Source organism: Neophocaena asiaeorientalis, unplaced genomic scaffold (genome assembly GCF_003031525.2).
Source record: "Neophocaena asiaeorientalis asiaeorientalis breed wild unplaced genomic scaffold, Neophocaena_asiaeorientalis_V1.1 scaffold815, whole genome shotgun sequence".
In the NCBI taxonomy this organism is placed as follows: Eukaryota; Metazoa; Chordata; class Mammalia; order Artiodactyla; family Phocoenidae; genus Neophocaena; species Neophocaena asiaeorientalis.
In genome coordinates this window covers 102,821-121,449 of record NW_020172682.1, presented here as the reverse complement: position 1 = coordinate 121,449, position 18,629 = coordinate 102,821, and the positions used below count along the sequence as shown (strand labels likewise).

The 18,629-nt window shown below is 44.6% G+C and overlaps 1 protein-coding gene across 2 annotated transcripts in view; it reads left to right on the top strand.

The window, feature by feature from the left end:
• Window positions 1–18,629, top strand: part of TTYH1 (tweety family member 1) — a 66,631-nt gene that overhangs the window by 9,173 nt on the left and 38,829 nt on the right. For both annotated transcript variants that reach the window (XM_024739798.1, XM_024739793.1), the window contains exon 2: window positions 5,826–5,957. The gene's annotated coding sequence lies outside the window, so the exon portion shown is untranslated. The remainder of the gene's footprint in view (window positions 1–5,825; window positions 5,958–18,629) is intronic.

Sequence of the window (18,629 nt, the reverse complement as noted above, 5' to 3'; positions counted from 1 at the left end):
AAGCAAAAAAGCCCCAAACCAACCAAAAAAAAAAAAAAAAAAATGTATATATATATATATATATGCTCAAGAATTAGTATCTACAGCTTCCTCCTAGGCCAGCAGGTCCATCAGGGCAGTTATTCTGGTTTTTTCTTTCCGGAAGTTGATGTGGAGCTGTCATCCCTCACTATTCACAGTAAGGCCCCCAACCTTTGCATCCTTCTGACACATGGATCTCCAACTGGAGAACATTCATGCCCAAGGCTCAATACAGGTCAAAATGATTTTTGAAATCAAATACAGAGTAAATGTGTGCTAATGTTCTATTAATTCATTAACGATGGAAGGGGAATCAAGATCCCACATGCGGGCTTCCCTGGTGGCGCAGCGGTTGAGAGTCCCGCCTGCCGATGCAGGGGACGTGGGCTCGTGCCCCGGTCCGGGAAGATCCCACATGCCGTGCGGCGCGGCCCCCCCCAAAAAATTGAGCACTCTCATGTTTTCCGGTAACTTCTCTCCAAAGGTAATGCCTACGCTAACTTCTAACAGCATGGGTTAAATTTGCTTGTTCTGGTTCTTTACGTCAACATGAAACTTCTCTGCACTCTGTGTGTGTGTGTGTGTGTATGTGTGTGTGTGTGTGTGGCTTCTTCTGTTCAACCAGATGTTTGTAAGATTTGTCCATAATAATGCAGGGAGCTGTAGACCTTCAGCTGTGGTTGCTCTGGAGAATTCTACTGCGTGAATCACCACAACGAGTATATCCGTCCTAGTGTAAACAGGCATTTGCTTAGCTTCTAGTTTAGGTTATGATGGAGAGTGCTGCTTTGAATTTCTTAATACATGTGAAGTGATGAACATATATGTGCATTTTTCGTTGGAATAAACCTACAAGTGTAACTGCTGTGTGTTGTGCTATGCGTTTATTCAACTTTAGTAGGTACTGCTGAACGTTTTTCAAAGTGATTGTATTAACTTAACCAATACGGATTAATTAATTAATCTGAGTGTCTCGTCATTCCACATCCTCACCAACCCCTCCAGTTTTGCATCTTTTTATTTTAGCCACGCTGTGATGGGTGGTGGTACCTTTGTGGTTTTACTTTGCGTTTCTCTGATGACTATGGTTTTTGGTCATTTGAATATTCGTTTTATTTTTGTGAAATGTCTATTTGAGTCATTTTCTCATTTCAGAAAATTGGGTTGACTTTTTTACTAAACCATAGGAAGCTTTCTCTTTTTTTTTATTATGCATGTGAGTCCTTTATCAGATATGTTCATTGTGATTATTCCTGGTCTAGCTGGGGTTCACTTTCTTATTGGGGCATTTTGAAGAATAGAATTTCTGAATCTTATTGTAGTCCAGTTTATCTAATTGTTATTTTATATTTAGTGCCGCTGCAAAATGCGAAGAAGCTTCCTGTGTATTCCTCCCAGACCTATATATGTACTTTCTGTTTTGTGTTTTTTTTTTTTTTTTTTGCGGTACGCGGGCCTCTCACTGTCGTGGCCTCTCCCGTTGCGGAGCACAGGCTCCGGACGCACAGGCTCAGCGGCCACGGCTCACGGGCTCAACCGCTCCGCGGCATGCGGGATCCTCCTAGACCGGGGAACGAGCCCGTGTCCCCTGCATCGGCAGGCGGACTCTCAACCTCTGCGCCACTGGGGAAGCCCTATATGTACTTTCTAGATTTAGATCTTCAGTCCTTGGGAAATAATGGTGTGTGTGTATGTTGTGTGCTAAGAGTCCACAAACATTTTTCATGTGGAAATCCGATTGATACAAGCACAATTTATTCTCATGGAGCTCCTGGATATCCTGTGTCATATAGCAGGAGACTGAACGCATCTGCCTCCAGCCTTTCTGTTCTGTTCCAACGTTTAGTTCGTGTATCTGTGCAGCCATATCACATGGATCCAGACACTCTAGCTTCATGACACCTAGGAGTGTGCGTCTTCCAGCTTTGTTTTTCTTTTTCAAGATATCATTGAATAATTTTGGCCCTCGGTATGTCTAAGAAAAAAAACTCCCTGGGTTTTATACATACCTAGCAGTTCGTATCTGCTAATCTCAAACTCCTAATTTGTCCCTCTCCCCACCCGTTCCCCTTTGGTAACCAGAAGTTTGTTTTTGTCTGTGAGTCTGTTTCTGTTTTGTAAATAAGTTCATTTGTATCATTTTTTAGATTCTACATGTAGGTGGTATCATATGCTATTTGTCTTTCTATGTCTGACTTACTTCATTTAGTATGACGATCTCTAGGTCCATCCATGTTGCTACAAATGGCATTATTTTGTTCTTTTTTATGGCTGAGTACTATTCCATTGTATATATGTACCACATCTTCTTTATCCATTCCTCTGTCGATGGACATTTAGGTTGCTTCCATATCTTGGCTATTGTGAATAGCGCTGCTATGAACACAGGGGTGCATGCATCTTTTTGAATTAGAGTTTTCATCTTTTCCAGATACATGCCCAGGAGTGGGATTGCTGGATCATACGGTAACTCTGTTTTAGTTTTCCCCTGGGTTTTGATTGAAATTTCATCAAATCCACAGACTCCTTTTGGGACTATCCACATCTTTACAATATTGAGTCTTTCTATGCTCTATTTAAAATTTAGGACTTCAGGGTTTCTCTCAATATGTTTTGTAGTTCAGTGTGGTGGTCTTACACATCCTTTCTTAGATTTATTGCTTTAATTACATGTTTTTAGATTATTGTGTATGTCATTGGTTTTTTAAAATTTTATTTCTAACCCCCCTTTGTTTTTTCTTTTTGCTGTTATGAAGAAACATGGTTGGGTTTTTGTGGACCTTCTATATAACAGCCTTGCAAAATTCATTTATTAATTTTGATAGTTTGTATAGTCTCTTGGATTTTTTATATATACAACAGTATATTCTCTTTTCAGTGACAGTTTGTATTACTTTGTTTCCAATACTTATGGCTTTCATCCCTTTTTCTTGCTTTTTTGTACTGGTTAGAATCGCTAATGAATATAAATGATGACATCAAGATTTCACCGTTTAATATGATGCTTTTTGTAGGGCTACTTACATCTTCTTTACCAGATTAAGAAATTTCCTATTTTACGGTAGTTTGTATTTTTTTGTTCTGTTTTGTTTCCTTTACCGTGAATGGCCATTTAATTTTCTTAAATGTGTTCTGCATCTGTCATATGTTCTGCATATAATTTACCTCTGTCAATGAGGAAAGTTATAGTGATGTGGTTTTTTTATTTTATGGTTTTTTTTTGGCTGTGTTGGGTCTTCATTGCTGCGCCTGGGCTTTCTCTAGTTGTGGCGAGTGGGGGCTACTCTTCGTTGCAGTGCACAGGCTTCTCATTGTGGTGGCTTCTCTTGTTGTGGAGCATGGGCTCTAGGCACGAGGGCTTCAGTAGTTGTAGCATGCGGTCTCAGTAGTTGTGATGCACGGGCTTAGTTGCTCTGCGGCACATGGGATCTTCCCGGACCAGAGCTCGAACCCTTGTCCCCTGAATTGGCAGGAGGATTCTTAACCACTGCGTGCCACCAGGGAAGTCCCTATTGATGTTTTGGGGTTGTTTTGGTGGTACGTGGGCCTCTCACTGTCGTGGCCTCTCCCGTTGCGGAGCACAGGCTCCGGACGCGCAGGCTCAGCAGCCATGGCTCACGGGCCCAGCCGCTCCGCGGCATGTGGGATCTTCCCGGACCGGGGCACGAACCCGTGTCCCCTGCATCGGCAGGCGGACTCCCAACCACTGCGCCACCAGGGAAGCCCCCCCTGATGTGTTTTTAAATGTTAAGTCATTCTGCATACAAGGTGTAAATCCCACTTGGTTATAAAATAGTATTGTTATTGTATAACTATATTATTTGTTCATTTTTATTAAGGATTCTTGACAAGATTAGTTTGTAATATTTTATCACGTAATATCCTTAGTTGGGCTTTGAAATCAAGACTTTGCTCGAATTCCAAAATGGGATATAGAAAACAGAAGAAAAAATTTTTTTCCTCAAAACATTAAAAATAGAACTACCATATGACCCAGCAATCCCACTTCTGAGTATATATCTAAAGGAAATGAAAACAGAATCTCTAAGAGATTTCTGAATTCCCATGTTCACTGCAGCGTTATTCATAATAGCCAAGATATGGAAGCAACCTAAGTGTCACTCAACAGATGAATGGTTAAAGAAGATGTGGTATATTTATAAGTGGAATATTATTCAGCCGTGAGAAAAAAGGAAAGACAAATGCTGTACGATCTCACTTCTATAGGACATCTAAAAAAAGCCGACTCGTAGAAATAGAGGGTAGAATGATTGTTTTTTAAGGGCTGGGGTGGGGAAAATGGGGATACGCTGGCCAAAGGGTACCAGCTTGCAGTTGTAAGATGAAGAAGTTCTGGGGATCTAATATATAGCATGGGAGTTAGAGACAACAATACCGTCCTGTAGACTTCAAAGTTGCTAAGAGACTAGATCTTGTTCTCGGCACAAAGAAAAAGAGAAATGGCAACTGTGTGATGGGATGGATGTGTCAGCTAATGCCACAGTGGTAATCAAGGTGCAGTATTTAAATGTATCAAATCAATATACTGTACACCTTACACGTAAACAATGTTATATGTCATTATGTCTCAATATGAATAAATAGACAAATTCATGGGATATAAGGTATATTCTCTCTTTTTTCTCACTGAAATGTTTTTTATAAGATTGGTGTTATTTTTCCTTTAAAGTTCGGATGAATCCACTTTGAAGTACTAAACACTGTTTTATACGTACTTATCTTGGGTTTCTCTGAGCTTCTGGAAGCAGTGGCTTGATGGCTGATCCAATTTGGGAAGCAAAATGGATCACTTTGGTTTCTTGTTCTGGTTTGGTTTGGTTTGGTTTTCGTTTGTTTGTTTTTTGGCCGTGCCATGCAGCATGCAGGATTGGGTTCCCTGACCAGGGATCGAACCCGTGCCCCCTGCGTTGGGAGCACTGAGTCTTAACCACTGGACCACCAGGAAAGTTCCCCAAATGGATCACTTTGGATAATTAAAAGTTGGATAAAATTAAAATTAGATAAAACTGGATAATTTCTAGGTCATGATCTCCTCAAATATTGCTTTTCCTTCACTCTCTCTCATCTTTGCTCCTAGGGCTCCAGTTAATCAAACGTAGAAACTTTTTCCTGTGTGCCACAAGTCTCTTAGAATTTTCCTTTGGGTTTCCATTTTCTTTTCTGAGTACTTCAATCTGGATAGATTTATCTTATGTCCAGTTTATCGTTTCTGTGTTCTGCACTGTTCCGGCCCCCCATGACCATGAAGTCAGGGTCCAAAACTCATTAGGATCCAATGACACGAGAGGTCGTTGTCAGAAAAGCCATTGTGACTGGAGATGTCTTCAGTGACTGAAGTCACCAAGTTCAAGGGAAGCCAGAAAAGCCACGGTCTGCTAAGCAAGACCTGGAACGTTAGCTCATCTCTCTTAGGACAGAAAGGATAAGTCACACCAGGTCTCTGAGTGATGCCTCTTGGTCATATGCGCTCCGGAGACCGTCTGAGCATCTGCTTCAGGGAAGATGCCCATTTTCCTTTGAGTCTCCTTTGCGAAGAGTGTGGGGTGTTAAGGTGGCCAGCCAGCTCCCTAAACCAGCACTGTCCAATTAAAATACAATATCAACCGCAAGTACTAGCCACATGTGCGTTTTTAAATGTCCACGCTAAAAAGCAAAATGAAACTGATGGAAAGTAATTATACCTATGTTTCATTTAACCCAATCTGTTTTAAAACGTTATCTTTTCAGTGTAAAAAATGACCAACGACATAGCTCACACTCTTTGTTTTTACTATGTCTTCCAGGTCCTGGGTGTGTTTTATAATTGAAGCACATCGCGGCTGAGACTGGCTTTGTGTAGATTGATCAACAGACACCTGTGGGTAGCGGCCACCACGCTTGATGGAGCATCTCTAAACACACCCTTGGTGCCTGAAGTAAGTAGAGGTCTCCTTCAGTCAGTACATCTGTCTCTGGCTCTTCCTCTCTTCTGTCTCGCTTAGTCTGACTTTATGCAAATTCTCTGTCTCTCCTTTTTTTTTCTCTGTCTCTGTCTCTGTCAGTGTCCTTCTCTCCCACTGAGTCTGGAGGGCCTCTCTGTGTCCCCAAGAACCTAAGGTGGACCTCCCATACATGTCACTACCTGGGTAAAAAGCTTAAAACAGCCCGTCTGAGCCCCACAGAGGACTGGGGCTAGCTGGGCGTGCTCACAGGTGATCACAAGCCTGGGGTATCAGTGGGAGCCCATTGTTCCTAGGAGGATTGGCCATCCATCATTAGCATCTGAAAGTCCTTGCAAGGGCAGAATCACAGAGCCTGGGGAGAAAGCAGCCCAGGGATGCTCATCACCAAGGGAAGCTCTCCAAGGAGGATCAGGGGACAGAGCGAGGCAGGCAGGTGCTGTCCTGTCCGTGGCCAGCACGTGCAAACAGAGGAACCGAAACAACCCAACTCGACAGACAGGTAGGCAGTGGAGCCCAACTCGACAGACAGACGTGCAGGGTATGATGTTCAGAAGCTTAACCCCAAGTATGTCTCGGTTTTCCTGTTGATTTTCTCACAAAAAGGGAAGTAACTCCTTTCCTTGCACTTTGTCCTTCTCACCGCCACCCCCATCAGCAGTGAGGGCTGCTTCTTAGCATAACGGATGTTTCAGCAGCTTTGCAAGCAAACATGCTGCTCACTTATCTGAAACACCATCCGCGACCCACCATCAAGTTCAGATGGGTAATTTGGTTCGTTTCACGAATGAATTTTATTTCTTAGACTAGTTTTAGGTTCACAGCAAAATTGGGCAGAAGAGGGGCCTTCCCTGGTGGCACAGTGGTTAAGAATCCGCCTGTCAATGCAGGGGACAAGAGTTCGAGCCCCGGTCTGGGAAGATCCCACATGCCGCGGAGCAGCTAAGCCCGTGTGCCACAACTACTGAGCCTGTGAGCCACAACTACTGAAGCAGAAGATACCAAGGTTTCCCGTACACCCCCTGCCCCCAGACATGCGCAGCCTCCCGCATTGTCAACACCCTGGCACCAGAGTGGTACACGTGTTACAACTGATGAACTCACATTGACACATCATAACCACCCAAAGCCCGTAGTCTGCATGGGGGCTCACTCTTTTTCTTTTTTTTCTGAATTGTTCTTTTTAATACAGCAGGTTCCTATTAGTTATCTATTTTATACGTATTCGTGTAAGAGGGCTCACTCTTGGTGTTGTACATTTTATGTGTTCGGACAAACGTATAATGCCATGCATCCACCACTGCAGTATCACACAGAGTAGTTTCACTGCCCTCAGATTCCTCTCTGTTCCACCTGTTCATGCTTCCCTCCTTCCTAACCCCTGGCAACAACTGATCTTTTTACTGTATCCATCGTTTTTCCTTTTCCAGACTCATAGAGTTGGAATCATGGGGCATGTGGCCTTTTCAGATTGACTCCTTCCACTTGGTAATAAGCATTTAAAGTTCCTCCATGTTTTTTCATGGCTTGATAGCTCGTATCTTTTCCGCACTGAATAATATTCCATTGTGGATGGACCACGGTTTATTTATCTATTTACCTGCTAAACAGCATCTTGGTTGCTTCCAAGTTTTGGCAGTTATGAAAAAGCAGCTGCTTTAAACATCTGTGTGCAGGTTTTTGTGTGGACATAACTTTTCTGGGTTTTTTTTTTAACATCTTTATTGGAGTATAATTGCTTTACAATGGTGTGTTAGTTTCTGCTTTATAACAAAGTGAATCAGTTATACGTATACGTATGTTCCCATATCTCTTCCCTCTTGCAGCTCCCTCCCTCCCACCCTCCCTATCCCACCCCTCTAGGTGGTCACATAACTTTTCAGTTCATTTAAGTAAATACCAAGGAGCACAACTGCTGGGTCGTATGGTAGTAAGCCGGTTGAGTTTGGTAAGAAACTGCGAAATGGTCAAAATGTACCCTTTTGCGTTTCCCACCAGCAATGAATGCGAGTTTCTGTTGCCCCGCATCCTCGACGGCCTTTGGTGTCAGTGTTTTGGATCTCGGCCACTCTGAGTAGGTGTGTAGTGGAAACTTGGTTGTTAAGATATTCCGTCAGAGAAGTCAGATGGAATGAGATCTTCCTCTGTCTCCTACGGCAACCTTGGACAAGTCCCTTTCCCCATAAACTTTCATAAATGTGAGTTTTGTGAGCTCCCTTTCTTCAGGAGCCAGTTGACCAATATTTAGCCATTGCCTGTCATGCGCTTGGTGTTTGGGATACAGAAGTGAACAAAACAGATACGGTCCCTGTGCTCAGCAGAGCTTCCATCCAGTGAGGGGTTAGAATCAACCAATTAGTTAGCTACTCATCAATTATTTAACGACCATTGTGATATGAAAGAGGGGTAGCACTCACCACTGTAACAGGTCAACCCTGAAATGCCAGTGTCTTAACACAAAGGGAGTTTGCTTCTTACTCATGACCAATGTGGGTCTCCCTGGGAAGAATCTGAAGTTCCTGTCTTAGGAGGTCTCAGGAACATCAGCCTCGTCTATCTGTGGCCCCACCATCCTCGTGGGCCACAGTGTCCTCTGCTTCCAACCCAAGGAAAGAGAAAGAGAAAGCAGAAAGGGTATGTCCACCTGTAAGTCGCTGGCCTGGAAGTGATACACATTATTTCTGCCCAACTTTCTTGGCTATATTGACTTACTACAGTCAAAAGCAGATGCAAGGGAGACCAGACAATAAAGCTGCCTGTGGGTGGCCACCTCCCAGGAGCATGGATAGCAAAGGAGCATGTCATTATGACCCCTCCAGCTGACGCACCATCTGAGCTGATGGATGCCTCAATACTGGAAGGAACCAGCTACACTGGAGTTCTGAGGAACATTAAAGGCATGCATTTCCACGTTCTCTCCAGAAACCCACCCAGTGCTGGCTAAGCTGAAGGTAGATGTCACGAGCAACCAGAGGACCGGGGGGTGGCCGTGTGAAGGGGGGTTGGTTCCTCACCGCCCTCGCCCGCTGTTCTTGTCTCTGCGAAGGGCTCCACGTGGCCCATTCGTTTCCCCCTTGATCCGAACACGGCGGGCGGGACCTGAGCCTGGGCAACCTCTGGATAGGCGTCCAACCTGAAACCACCAGCCGCGGCTTCGGCTGCCATAGTGACTGCGGCGAAGGCCTGAATTGTCTGCTACCGTGTACTATGGGTAGTTGGGTGATTTGGACACGTTCCCGAACTCTGGTGACATCTTTATCCCAGAGCTCAGGATTTCCATCTCTATCCAGACAGAATTCATCAGACCTGGACAGCTCCCAGCCCCAGAGGGTCCTGAAATTCTTCTGGTCCGACACCGAGTCTGGATCACCCAGGAAAATGACTCTAGAGTAGCTTTCTAGAAGGGGATCAAATCTAGAGCCTCACGGGACTCCCCTGGTGGCCCAGTGGTTAAGACTGCATGCTTCCAATGCAGGGGGCGCGAGTTCAAGCCCTGGTCAGGGAACTATGATCCCACATGCCGTGTGGTGCAGCCAAAAAAAGAAAAAACCTAGAGTCTCACGGAGTCCGAGCACTTCAGAGTTTAGACTCCAAAAGCACTCCCCAAATGCGCTCACCATCCCAGCCTTTTCTTATCCAGTTCCGGCTCTGCTGGTGAGAGTCGACTGCATTGACCCAGGATAGCCCTTAGCACTTTAGGACACAGACTTACTCTCTCGTATCCAAATCTCGTGGCCCAGACTCAGGCCTAGTAGAGAAATCCAGGTTTAAAGGGCTCCATTCTTCACTCAGAATCCATATTTGATTAAGCCCCTAAGCTCCTGGTTCAAGGCCCGGGGCAGGGAAGCCTGATGCTTGGGTAGACAATACCTTCTTTTCATAGTCTCTGCTCCCCCTTGAATCACTAAGGTCCCATAGCATCGATCCAACCAGGACTGTGGTCTAGGGAAGGACCTGGATTTTCAGCATCCTGGTCCCCCAGCCCAGAGATCCCCTCCTGCCATGTCAGAACTCACCAATGGAAAACCAAAAAGTAAACATGGCAGGCACGATGCTGCCTGCCCGAGACTCAGCCTTGCCAATGGACAAGATGTACGGGCTGTGGTGGTCAGAGACTCAATCTGAACCATCTTGTGGTTTTCTTACTAAGTGGTTTAACAGAAAGTCCATCCACATGATCTAGTTCCTCCTTCCCTTGACCGGGGGTTTGGGAGAGGAGGACTGTTCCAACCACACTCACGCCCTACTTGAATCTCCCATCCAAACACCGCATCCAGATTGGCAAGGCTGGCCCTAGGGTGTGAGGGGGATTCTGAGCACCGACAGGAGTTAGGCACAAATGATACTGTAACGCCGGCTCTGTCTCATGTAGAACATGGGGCCTGAAGCGAGTCACCTTCCTAGGGAGGTGTGATCCGGCGGCTTTCCTTTTTTGTTGTTTCAACAAATACATGTTTATCGGGTGTCTCTTAAGGACCTGAATCTGTGCCAAACATTTGAAATATGCAAATTAATGGAGCTTCCGGTCTAATGAGGAAGACACACGCCAAATTTCTCCGAAAATCATGTGATTGCAGCGGTGATATCTAACTTCTAGTAACACTAGATTTTCTTTCCCACACACATCAACCTCAAAAGCTCAGTAGTTTGTCTCAGTGGAATGTCTTATTTCTCGCTCATGTAACCCTTCAGTACAGGTGCCCCCAGCTCGGCAGTTGGAGTTCCTCCATGGGGTGACCCATGCTCCCAGGATTCTTCCAACTTTTGGCCCCAGCACCCACTAGGATCTTGGAGTACTCTGCTACCAGAGAGGGGAAGGAGAATGAGAGAGTGAAAGTGGCGCATCCATTTCTTTCTTCCTCTTCTTTTTTAATTAAGTTATTTATTTTTGGCCGCGTTGGGTCTTCGTTGCTGCCCGCGGGCTTTCTCTAGTTGTGGTGGGCGGGGGCTACTCTTCGTTGCGGTGCGCGGGTTTCTCATTGCGGTGGCTTCTCTTGTTGCGGAGCACGGGCTCTAGGCACGTGGGCTTCAGTAGTTGTGGCATGCACTCAGTAGTTGTGGCGCACCGGCTTAGTTGCTCTGTGGCATGTGGGATCTTCCCGGACCAGGGCTCGAATCCGTGTCCCCTGCATTGGCAGGCAGATTCTTAACCACTGCGCCACCAGGGAAGTCCCACATCCATTTCTTTTTTTTAAAAATCCTGAAGTGGCAGGTATCACCTCTGCTCTCATTCCATTGATGAGAATTCATCACGAGTCCACAGCTGGGTGTAAGCAAGTCTGGTAATACAGTGTCTTGTGGGGCAGCTGTGGGGCAGTGATAACACAATATATGAGAAGCCATGAAAGTGTGGTGCATGGTAAGCCATAGCTGCTCACGTCGTAGGCGCTCCAAGGGAAAAAGTGGCTATGACTCTGTGTGAAAAGGGGACTTGACCTTGAGTGCAGACCTCGGGGAAGGTCCCCCCATGACGCTGAGCTTAAGTAGGAGTGTGAGGATGGATGAACTGTCAGCCGAGCTGAGAGTTGAGGAGAATCTAGGCAGAATCCTGACTCTAGCCCTGAGTCAGGAAATAATTTTGCAAGTTCTAAGAGGTTGACACAATTCCCAAAGCACTGGAAATTGGAAGACATTGGGGAGATGCTTCAATAGGGATTGAATGTGCAGGGCTTTGTAAAAGGCGATGTAAAGATTTGGGATTTGATCTTTAGGATAGTGGGAAGGAAAGGTTTGTTGTTTTTTTTGTTTTTTTTGCGGTACGCGGACCTCTCACTGCTGTGGCCTCTCCCGTTGCGGAGCACAGGCTCTGGACGCGCAGGCTCAGCGGCCATGGCTCACAGGCCCAGCCGCTCCGCGGCATGTGGGATCTTCCCGGACCAGGGCACGAACCCGCGTCCCCTGCATCGGCAGGTGGACTCTCAACCACTGCGCCACCAGGGAGGCCCAACGGGAAAGGTTTTCAACGTAAGCCTGGCATAATCAGGTTTTTGTCTAAGATATATCTGTATGGCTACTTCACGGAGACAGAATCGGAGGAGGCAATAAAAATAAGAGCTCACATTTTCTGAGCACCTATTATGTGCCAGTCACCGTTCTGAGTCCTCCATATGGATAGTTTTCTTAATTCTCACAAGATTCAGTAGAGGAGTAGATCTGTTTTATAGGTGAGGACAGGGAGGCTCAGAGGGGCAACTGATGTGATTAGGTGCTGTGCGTCAGGTAAGTGTTGGAGCTGGATTTCAACCTGGGAGGACCCTATGTTCTCACCTATTATTGTGATACTATATTTAGCAATAATATATAATATAAATGGACATTTTATAGTTATTAAAGAAACAAAAACCGTGTGTATAGACCAGTTAAGGAGCTCTTGCCCTCCAGGAAAGAGTTGAGTTGCTTGGGGTAGGGTGATAGCTGTAAGGGTTTTTTAAAAATGCACGGTTTCAAGAATGGAAACTAGGCTGAAAAGAAATGCTGATGGAAGTTTGGTTCCCAGAAATGTCTGACTACGTTGTTTTAGATTAAACTTCCCACTGCAAAAAAATAAAACAAAACAAACAAAAACAGAGAAAAAGCATAGAGAACATCTGTTTGTCAGCCTTGGAGAGCTTCCAAAGCAGACAGAATTTATGGTTCCAAGTTACAAAAGGGGAAGGAAACCAAGAGAGGGGGATTTATCACTTGGGGATAGTTTTACACTGACAGTTTGCTGATACTAAAAGTAAAAGCAGCAGAGAAGAGACTGAAAAGCTGATGGAACTTTTCGCCGTCGCATTAAACAATATTTTCAAATTGAGGGCATCAGGCAGAAGGGTCCATCAGGAGGAAGTACCCCATAAACATCCCTGAAGGGTCACATCCTGGGATGAAGGTGATCTGGGCATTAGCAAGACCTCAGAAGGGGAGAAACCCAGTTTTAAAAAGTGAAAAGGACTGGTCTTTAGTCCAAGCAAAAATATATCCTCTCTGGAGGAGAACAACCATACAGAGTGGCAAAGTATCCCCAAAAACATCACACGCAATTTTTGGCACATAACCAAAAGCAATAAGGCATCGTGTGGTTAAGATTAGCCCAAAGAACCCAGAGGGGGAGAAAAGTATGTAATAGAAATAGACCACATTGGGCTTCAAATAACTATAACCACTATGTACAAATAAATGGCAAGATGGGAAATTTCAACAAAGAACTAGAAAATATGAAAACAGATAAATACAAATTCTAGAATTGAAAAACGTAGTTACTGAAACTGGGAACTCAACTATGGGGTTAACAGCAAATTGGACTCAGCTGAAGAGAGAAAGAGTGACCTGAGACATAGGTCTCAGAGACCTACCCAGACAGAGGTACAGAGAGACTGAAGAACAAATATTCAGAAGAGGGCATGACTTACCTCAATTAATAAAATAAAGGGCATGAGACAAGTATGGGGCATGCTAAAAAGGTCCAACATATGTGTAACTGGAGTCCCATTAAGGGGAAGAGAGAGCAGAGGGAGGGATGGAGAGAAGGGAGAGAGAGAGAGAGAACTGCAGAATTGCAATCTCATCTCACCACTTCTGCTAACACAACCCTGGTCTGAACCACGTCAGCTGTCACCTGGATTGTTGCAAGAGCCCCCTAACCTCCCCTGCCGACTCGTTATTGTTTTGTTTGGTTTGGGTTTCTAACATTCTTTTAATTCTTTTCCATTATGGTTTATCCCAAGATATTGAATGTAGTTCCCTGGGCTATACAGTAGGACCTTGTTTATCCATTCTATATGCAATAGTTTGCATCTGCTAATCCCAAACTCTCAGTCCATCCCTCCCCCACACCCCCTCCCGCTTGGCAACCGCAAGTCTGTCCTCTGTGTCTGTGAGTCTGTTTCTGTTTCTTAGACAGGTGCATTTGTGGCATATTTTAGATTCCACATGTAAGTAATATCATATGGTATTTGTCTTTCTTCCCCTACTCATTTTTAACCTCCCCCATTTGGTCTAATCTCAACCAAGCAGCAGTGTCACCCCGTTAAACTTAACAGTTCCTCCCAGAATTGGGGCCAAGCCCGGCAGATAGGGGAGGGCGGACACAGCCATGGCTGCCAAAGCACTAGGGATGCCGGCCAAGCTCGGTTCTGGAGTTTGGGCAGATCTAGATGAGAAAAAACGACTAGCCAGCATTATGGCTGTCATTCTCGGAAGTCATTTCCTTGAGAGTAAAAATCTGTTGAAGGAAAAAGGTGGATCTTACAGAAATGATGACGAGGCAACCGAGAAAAGCTAGCCAAAAGCTGATTCCTATGGAACGTTTTATTATTCCTGGGAAACTGTGGGTAAAACGGGACTTTGGCTTTGGGCGGAGGCCTCGCTGAGCAGAGAAGTAGTAGAGGTCTTCACAGGGAGAGACGCTCACTGTCGACCTCCAGTCCCCAGAGCCGGGACGAGGCTGCCAAGAAAGACCCTGTTCTGTCTCCTTTGAGAGGGAAGGTCTGAGGGGTACGTCACCAGTTCCCAATTACCAGCCCTCGGAATGGAGGTGCAAGAATGATGTCTGGGTGTCCACACTGGGATGTCCACAAGCAGACTGAAGGCAGCTCTCCTGAAATGGTTGGCACTGTTTCCATATATATAATACACCAGTCCATTCATGAAAACCAAATCTCTTGTTCCTCAAAAAACTAAAAATAGAACTACCATGTGATCCAGCAATCCCACCTCCGGGTATTTATCCAAAGGAGACAAAAACCCGATCTCGAAGAGTTATCTGCACTCCTGTGTTCATTGCAGCATTATTCACAATATATGGAAACAACCTAAGTGTCCATCAGTGGATGAATGGATAAAGATGTGGTGTGGGACTTCCCTGGTGGTCCAGCGGTTAGGACTCTGCGCTTTCACTGCTGAGGGCCCGGGTTCAATCCCTAGTCGGGGAACTAAGATCCCGCAAGCCAGGTGGTTCGACCAAAATTAAATAAAATCACTTATTTAAAAAAAAAGATGTGGTGTATATATGAATACTACCCAGCTACCAGAAAAAATGAAGTCCTACCATTTGCCATAACACGATGGTTGGATCTTGAGGGCATTATATTAGGTGAGATGAGTAAGACCGAGAAAGACAAATACTGTGTGACATCACTTACATGTGGAATCTAAAAAAAGCGAAATAGTAACAGAGAGTGGAATGGTGGTGACCCGGGGCAAGGGGGTGGAGGAAATAGGGAGATGTTGTTTAAGGATACAAACTTGCAACTAGTAGATAAGTCCTGGAGATCTAACGCATAGTGTAGTGATCATGGACGATAAAACTGTATTCTAAACATTAAACCTGCTAAGACACTAGATCTTGAATGTTCCCACCGCAAGAAGAAATTATAATTATGTGACACGACAGAGGTGTTAGCCAACGCTACAATGGCAATCATACCTCAGTATAAACGTATCAAATCCGTATGTGGTTCACCTTACACAATACTTACACAATATTATATGGCAGCTGTATCTCAATTTAAAGAAAACGGGGTGGGGGGGACTTCCCTGGCAGTCCAGTGGTTAAGACTCTGTGCTTCCACCGCAGGGGCACGGGTTTGATCCCTGGTGGGGGAGCTAGGATCCCACATGCTGCATGGCGCGGCCAAAAAGAAAATAAATAAATAATAAAAATTTAAAAGAACCAATGGGGTCTTTCTCCAAAATACAAGCCGGATTCCATGGAATAAAGCACGCGGATAATAAAATACAAGTTGGCAATAAAATGCAACCAAAACTAGCCACTTTGTATCACTCTGCTCAGAATCGTTCCAGGGCTTGCCATCTCAGTCAGATTTACAGGGCTCTGCATCTTCTGTCATTGTATCTCCTCACTGGCTCTGCTTCAGCCACATGGGTATCTTTGCTGTGCCTAGAACACACCAAGCATGCTTCTGCCTCAGGACCTTTGCACATGCCGTTTTCTCTGCCTGGAATGTTCTTCCGCCAGAGACGCACGTGGCTCCTTACCACATCCTGTCCTCTAGTCCTGCTCCGATGTTTCCTTCTCACTTAGACCTTCCCAGACCACCATCCTTTCTAAAACTGCTACACCGCCTCCAGATTGTATATTTATCTTTTGCTGTTTTTTTATTTTCCTTCAGCATGTATCACTAGCCTTGTTATGTATTTTCTTACTAATATTTTTTACTGTCTGTCTCCCTCTAAAATGTATTGCTATTCTAATCTCTAGAGGTTTTTTTTTTTTTGGTAGCGTTTCCCATTGTATCCTTGTATCTAGAACAGTAACCGGCACATAGTAGATATCCAGTAAATATATATATTTTTTTCTTTTTTTTTTGCGGTACGCGGGCCTCTCACTGTTGTGGCCTCTCCCGTTGCGGAGCACAGGCTCTGGACGCGCAGGCTCAGCGGCCATGGCTCACGGGCCCAGCCGCTCCGTGGCATATGGGATCTTCCCGGACCGGGGCACGAACCCGTGTCCCCTGCATCGGCAGGCGGCCTCTCAACCACTGAGCCACCAGGGAAGCCCTCAGTAAATATTTTTGAATGCTGATAGATGAATAGATACATACAGAATAGGGGAAGCATAGGGAAGCATATAGTGCATTATCGTCGAATACAATTCCAGAGACTAGATTTCTATGTATGACTCTGGGCTCTGCTAGTTATATGTTCTGTACTTTGAGCAAGGTAATCAATCTCTTCGTGTTCCTAGCTCAGAATCACATCAGACTTCTCATCGACCACTGTGGAAATTAGAAGATGATGGAGAAATGTATTTGAAAATAACCTACGTACCAGTAAGGAAAGATCCCAGAGTGTATTGTTAGGTATCAAATCAAGGTCAATACAGTATTTATGGGAATTCCCTGGTGCCGCAGTGGTTAAGAATCTGCCTGCCAGTGCAAGGGACACGGGTTTGAGTCCTGGTCCAGGAAGATCCCACATGCCGCAGAGCAACTAAGCCCGTGCGCCACAGCTACTGAGCCTGCGCTCTAGAGCCCTCGAGCCACAACTGCTGAGCCCACGTGCTGCAACTACTGAGGCCCGTGTGCCTAGGGCCCAGGCTCCTCAACAAGAGAAGCCACCGCAGTGAGAAGCCCATGCACCGCTGCAACTAGAGAAAGTGTCTGTGTGCAGCAACGAAGACCCAACGCATCCAAAAATGAATAAATACATTTTTAAAAAAGTGTTTTGTGTTGTTTAAATAAGTAGAACATGCTATAGAAGAATAACTTTATAGCATCCAAAGAATAACTTTATAACATCCAGGACTGAGGAGGAGTTTCCTAGATTCTTTTCCACATTTAGTTTCTCAATCCAACTGGAGTTAATTTTTGCATATGGTGTAAATTAGGAATCTAATTGTTTTATTTTTCCAAATGGATAATTAATGCTCCTTTTTTTTTTTTGCATCCAATGAATAGATCTTTCCTGGGTACCTGCTCTATGTCAGACATAGAAGGAATAGCTAGGTTTCTCCTTGTGATTTATTTTGAAAATTGTACAATCAGGTACTTTTATTATTTTTAAATTTATCTTATTGAAGTAGAGTTGACTTACAGTGTTGTGTTAATTTCTGCTGTACAACAAAGTGATTCAGTTATACACATATATACATTCTTTTTCATATTCTTTTCCATTGTGGTTTATCCCAGGATATTGGGACAGTTAATGGTCTTAATTTCATTCATGAAAGTGTTTCTTTTCTCCACTGGTATGTGATGCTCTGATAATCAAAAATAAATACTAAGTAATTGCTACCTGTAGGGCGCTCAAGGCACAGGCTTAATGAGAACAGATAAGGTGCCAAGATCCCTTCTAAGACTGGTGTCCATTCCCATCACCTTCCCAAACACAACCCCAAACCTTTCACTCAAGTAGGAGTTTCCTTTTCGTTCCTCCGCAGCGCCCTCTGCTGCCTCCTGTCAGATCCCGCATCACAGAATGCCTAGATAATATGGACATTTCCCACATCTGTCCCCTACCCTAATTCACAAGCAGCTCCAGCGCTGCTTCTTCTCTGTCCCCAGAAGGCAACATAGGCCCAGGACAGTAACTGCTAAGAGTCTAAGTGAATAAATCAGCCAGCATTTGTGGTTTTCTCTTTGGCAAAAAAAAAAAATTTCCAGATAAACTCACGACTGTTGTGGAATATTCAAAAAATACAGAACAGCACACAGAACAAGCATTACCCATCAGTTATACTCCAGAGAGAACCACTGTACTTTGCCTCCTTTTATCCACTTTTTCCCCGTTTTTTCATTGTGGTAAAATACACATAACATAAAAGGTACCATCATAACCGTTTATAAGTGTCCAGTTCAGTAGAATTAAGGACATTTACATTGTTGTACAACCATCACCACCATCCATCTCTAGGACTATTTTCATCCTGCAAAACTGAAACTCTGTACATTAAACAACCGAGCCCCACCCCCCTTCCTCCATCCCCTGTCAATCGCTATTCTACCTTCTATTTCTATGAATTTGACTGTTCTAGGAACCTCATATAAGTGGAATCATCCAACACTTGTTATTTTCTGGGTATATTTTATAGTAGCCATCCTAACGAGTGTGGGGTGGGTTTTATCCAGGATTAAAGGCTGTTTTTTTTTTTTTTTTTTTTTTTTTTTTTTTTTGTGGTGGGGGGGCCCAGCCACTGGGGAGAGACGA